Here is a 5,657-nt window from a genome sequence, read left to right as displayed (position 1 = left end):
CGTTGCAATTACTTTTGACAATGTTCATTCAGTTATGCGATTCAATTGACCATATGAACACCGCAAGGATTACATCTTGTCATAAAACTGCTGTTGTCCCAAACAATGTTTTATTATGTAGTACCATATAACACATTTGGTCAATTTGTATGTGTAAATGTTCACATAAGTTTGTCTAAATAATTAAACAATGTCTAATTTCAATGCAGCGCATTAATACAAATTTAAGACAAACATAGCCATATAGGACATGCTAGTTTTAAGAAGCACATTAATTTTGAGAGGGTTTCCCAAATCTAAAGACCCGTATGCTCGACAAATTGTTCGAATGTAGAATTTGAAATATCGAAATTGAATTGATTAGAGAATTGAACTGTTTCATCATTAGTAATTATTCACAATTTTCGATGTTTATAATTATGATAGCAAGAGGAAAAATAAATTTACTCCATTGTTTCTATATACTTGAACTATATGCTCAAATCGAAATATCCGAGTGTGTTTTCTCTTTTTAATTAAGTTATTGATTTTTTCAGTTGATAAAAGTGAAATACAACTCGTGCTTTACGTTAAAAAGTTTGTACTTTATATATTTCATGGTACAATATTTAAATCTTTAATTTTTGTTTTACGGCGAAATGAAATCGGCATAAAATTTCCCTTTGACAAATTTAAGATGCAACGTTTTCTTCAAACATATAGACCATGACTTTGAAAACTTAATTTCTCATAGGAAAGAAAACAGAGACTGACCATTACCTTTTTTTCTACGGAAGAGTTGAACAGTTTTAAAAAATGTATTGTCAACCGCAATAATAAGCATGCAAGTTGTTCTTGTATTTCTATAGTTAAATCAATTCTTCAATAATAACTCATCAGTGAATACCAATACAAGAACAATAATTCATTCTCAAACGAGAGACAGATAATAGAGGCAAAATTTATATCGTTATCAAATTTGACATCGACGATGAAAAATCAAAAAGGATCTTGAGGTAGATCATAGATGACTTCATCAGCAACAACGTTTGAGATGCGGTATGCAAGTTGCTCCTGTTCTTCGTCATATGTACTCCATGCAGATCCTTCTTTGGTCGGACGTTTTGCACCATTATAATATCTAGCAGTGAAGTGTATGTCGTGTACTTCTGTTGAACTTTGTTGACCATCATTATGAAGTGTGAAATCAAGATGTTGGCATGCATTGTCCCCATCAGAAAAATTCTCATAATCAGTGGCTGGATAATTTTCAAATCGATGGGTTTGCTTAAAAACCAAAGGTACATCATATGATCGGAAGCTAGATCTGTGGTTGCGACTCGTCATTTGCCCGAGCTCGTCTCCTTCAAAAGTGCTATTCGTGCCATCGTGTGTATTGTTATGAAAATAATGTGTGGTACGGTTCCTGAAAAATATATTCAACGATTTATACATTTCAAGATAAAAAATCCAATATTTATGCATTGGTGTTTAGTTTTTGGTTGATATTTATACTTTATTTTAGCACAGTTAAGACAAAATTATTAAATCATATTTAAAAAGTGAATGAATTTTGTATGAAACAAGCCAGTCCTGAAAATAATTGCGTACAAACACATTATAAAAAAATGATATCTGATTGTACAGTTATGCATACTATCATGCCTTTATAGTTCAACCTATAAATATGAATAGAATAGTTACCATTTTCTAAAAATCAGAATCACAATTACTACTATTCCAGTAACCACCAATAAGAGACCAACGGAAATCACTGAAAAATTATATTTAAACACCGAATTTATAGTTAGAAAGTAAAATTTGATAAAAAAAAGAAAATAACTTTTAGTGAGAAATAGATGCATTTCCTACTTTGTTTGCTAAATTCGAATAATATGTGTATCATGTGAGGTTGACAGTTTTTTTTGTTGTTTATTTTCTTTTGATAAAAAAATTATGCTTCATGCATGGATGAAGTAAAGTATACTCTACTTCCATTTACTCCGCATTTCCTTTTATTCGGCTTTCGATATGAAATGAAGTCAGTTAGTACATTTTACACAATATGATCTACCCCTTTCTTAAACAACATGTTTGTATTTACGTTGGTAATCCCTTCTAATCGAACTAATTCCCAAAACTTATTATTTCTTAGAAAAGAAAATATAAGTTAGGGGGTTATTAAGTCAACTGTTGTATGCAGTTTTAAGATTTGTTCATAAATCATATGTACTGTAACAGATCCCAAAGTTCCCACATTAAATTCACACCACTCAAAGCTAGTGTAGCTTGTTTCATTGAAACAGAAGCACGGCTTGTTTGCTGATGATGTTAATGTTTCAGAATGAGTTTTTCTATAATTTCAGTTTCATGTACAGTCGAGGAAGATCCCTGTCCTAACTTGTACCAAAATTATAATTTAATACGCCAGATGCGCGTTTCATCTACATAAGACTCATCAGTGACGCTCAGATAAAATAGTTATAAAGCCAAACAAGTACAAAGAGCATTGAAGACCTAAAATTCCAAAACGTTGTGCCAAATACGGCTACGGTAATCTACTCCTGGGATTAAAAAGTCCTAAGTTTTTCGAAAAATTCAAAGTTTTGTAACAAGAAATTTTTAAAAGTGACCATATAATTGATATTCATGTCAACACTGAAGTGCTGACTGCTAGGCTGGTGATACCCTCGGGGACGAAACGTCCACCAACAGTGGCATAAGATTTTTTGTTGAAATTCCACAGGAACATAGAACAGATCAATGATCAGTTTTTGTCTTTTTTATTTATTGGGGAAGTTGTTGTTGAAGTGAGTTGGCAATACCTAATTCCGATATCAAGCAGTCCATGTATTGTGATTGAAACTAGAGATTTTTTTGCAGAAATAATAACATATTTGTCATGAAGAACCAAAAAAATCCTTGGCAATTTTCTGAATATTGAAAGATATATGTAGTATAATTTTCACAGTATAATTTCGTTTTATAATTATAATTTGTTTCAAGAACATCACAGTCTTAACAAATACATAGAGTATCAATGTTCTAGATTGTGCCTTAAGCCTTTTGTCTAACATTATCTTCATGTGAATATATTTGTTTCATACTGATTACAGATTTAGGCTCACGGAAGCGAAGCGGTATAACTAATGTTTATGTCACATTGATAGCTTTGAAGTAGTCAGTATTGAGATCACTGAACATGTTTCATAATGGAAAATATGAGGTACTGTATATGTTTATAAATAAACCCATCATATATGCCATGATTCAAATCATGAACGTTTGACGCAGGTTTCGTTATAACTTAGCACACAAGTTATAGATTCCAACACTGCAACAATTATGTTACGATATTTATTCAACCTTGACATTGCTAATTTAAAGCACGAGTCTTGTCGAGCCTTTTAAATAATTAAAATGTAACTGTTGAAAGTGGAGAATTATCACGAAACACGAGTTATAGTGGTGGAATCTGTTTCTCTTATGATTTGTTGTCTTTACTTTTAAAGATTTGCAGAAAAATGTGTTCTTTATATGTAACGTCATAAGACATGGTCGATTTTAATATGACGTCACAATGGAAAATTGAGAAGAAAACATGAACATTTGATGTCATTATTTAATTTCGACCAATTACTTACTGAGAACAGATATTTCACTACCTACCTACCTACCTACCTACCTAGTCCTTATTATGCCCGGGGCCACATAGGGCAAGGATATTTCACTTTTGAGGAGAAACATTTTTCTCACATCGATCAAGAAATGTGAAAATAAAACAATAATTAGAGAAATAAAATTGAGAATGAAGATGGGGAATGTGTCAAAAAGAAAACAACCAGACTAAAGAGCAAATAACAGTTGAATTAAAATGAAAAATTATACAAGACTTTCAAAGGTCAGAGGCTCCTGGCTGGGACAGGCCCAAAAATGCGACAGGATTAAACATGTATGTTTAACATTTTTGTCATTGTAATTAAAGGCAACAGTAGTATACCGCTGTTAGAAACTCATAAATCGATTGAGAAAAAAACAAATCTGGGTTACTTACGAAAACTGAGGGAAACGCATCAAATATAATAGGAGAACAACGACATAACAGAAACACAACATTAAAATGTAACACACACAGAAGCGAGCTAAAGTATAACAATGGCCATTTACCTGACTTGGTACAGGACATTTTAAGAAAGAAAATGGTGGGTTGAACCTGGGTTTGTGGCATGCCAAACCTCACGCTTTTATGGTAATGTTAAATATAACATTAAAATGACAACATTATATGGCAGGACTAAAATACAAAAAAAATGGGATAACATATTGGACAGAGAAACACACGAATGATAGATAATAAAAGGTACCAGGTTTAAAATTCAATACGCCAAACGTGCGTTTCGTCCACACAAGTTTAACCAGTGATGCTCAGATGAAAAAAGTTCGAATCGAAAACAAGTACAAAGTTGAAGAGCACTGAGGACCAAAAGTTTCAAAAAGTTGTGGCCAATACGTCCAGGTTGCATTTCTGTAAATATTGACAATGCAATTTCCCATAGGAACTCCTTTTACGGCTAAAACTGTACCAATTTTACTATGAAGTTTTGAAAAAAATCTTATCCTAGAATTGAAAGTTCATATGCACCACAATTTTTTTCAAAGGTCAAAATATAGGGCTGTGCGGCATATTTTCAACGTTTATATGCCCTGAACTTTTCAGAGTTTAAACTTACACTAATTTTCTTAACTACCCCTACCTCAAATGAATAGTTACCACAGATTTCAATGTAAACAATATGCACGTGTTTATTTACTGGTAACATTCCCAAGTTCTGTATCTGCGATATGGAACACAGAGAGTATAACTTGGAACCAGTATGTAAACAAAATCAATTTTCTATGAATATTCAATTACTCCACAAAAGAGGCGTGTTTTGAGAAACAGCTGTATTTACAAAGTGCAACCTCCAGGGTTTTCTGCCTGGGATAATAATAACACTAAATAGAACTGCGATTTGTTGTATGAAACCACAATACAGAAAAATAAACCTTTAAGTTGTTAATGTCTGTGTTATTTTGGTCTCTTGTGGACAGTTGTCTCATTAGCAATCATACCACACCTTATTTTTTTATCTTTCAGGTTTCTCACGAAAACACAGACCTAGCAAGGTCGGGATTGAAATTACGATAACTTAAACATAAATATTGTTAGATGTAAGAGTGAATACAAACTTCAAAAGTCAAAGTTATTCCAGTGTTATGACATGCATGTTTATAAATTGATAAGTTGCACTAAGAACTCTACATCTTACCTGTAATGTTTATCAGTTTGACGTGAAAGGATGGTTTTGTTACAGGATATACCGGTGTAGATATCTTAGAGGAAAGTTTCTGAAGAGTGGAAGTCAGACTTGTTTGCACATTGGTATCTGTTGTTATTTTTCTCACTTTAATGAAAAAGAATTATTCATACTTGTATATATAAATACAAACAAGTATCTTTCTTCTTCATGTGTTTACCAACTGTATCTAAACAAACTTATCAAGATATTAATATTTATTTTCTGTACACGAATATAGATTTATTCAACAAACTCGAGATATTGTACGATTTTTATTGGAAAGAGTGAAGACAAGTCATAATAATAACAATAAGTCTCTACCATTCATTTACGTGAAAT

At 32.1% G+C, this 5,657-nt stretch overlaps 1 long non-coding RNA gene across 1 annotated transcript; it reads right to left on the bottom strand.

The window, feature by feature from the left end:
- Positions 1–214: 214 nt before the first annotated feature.
- Positions 215–5,415, bottom strand: LOC139490311 (uncharacterized). The gene is made up of 3 exons (XR_011656277.1): positions 5,289–5,415; positions 1,684–1,753; positions 215–1,405 (listed from the first exon to the last, which is right to left on the bottom strand). It is a non-coding gene; the product is annotated as an uncharacterized lncRNA (long non-coding RNA).
- Positions 5,416–5,657: the final 242 nt, after the last annotated feature.

This window comes from Mytilus edulis, chromosome 9, assembly GCF_963676685.1.
Source record: "Mytilus edulis chromosome 9, xbMytEdul2.2, whole genome shotgun sequence".
Classification (NCBI taxonomy): Eukaryota; Metazoa; Mollusca; class Bivalvia; order Mytilida; family Mytilidae; genus Mytilus; species Mytilus edulis.
This window is presented reverse-complemented; position numbering and strand designations above follow the sequence as displayed.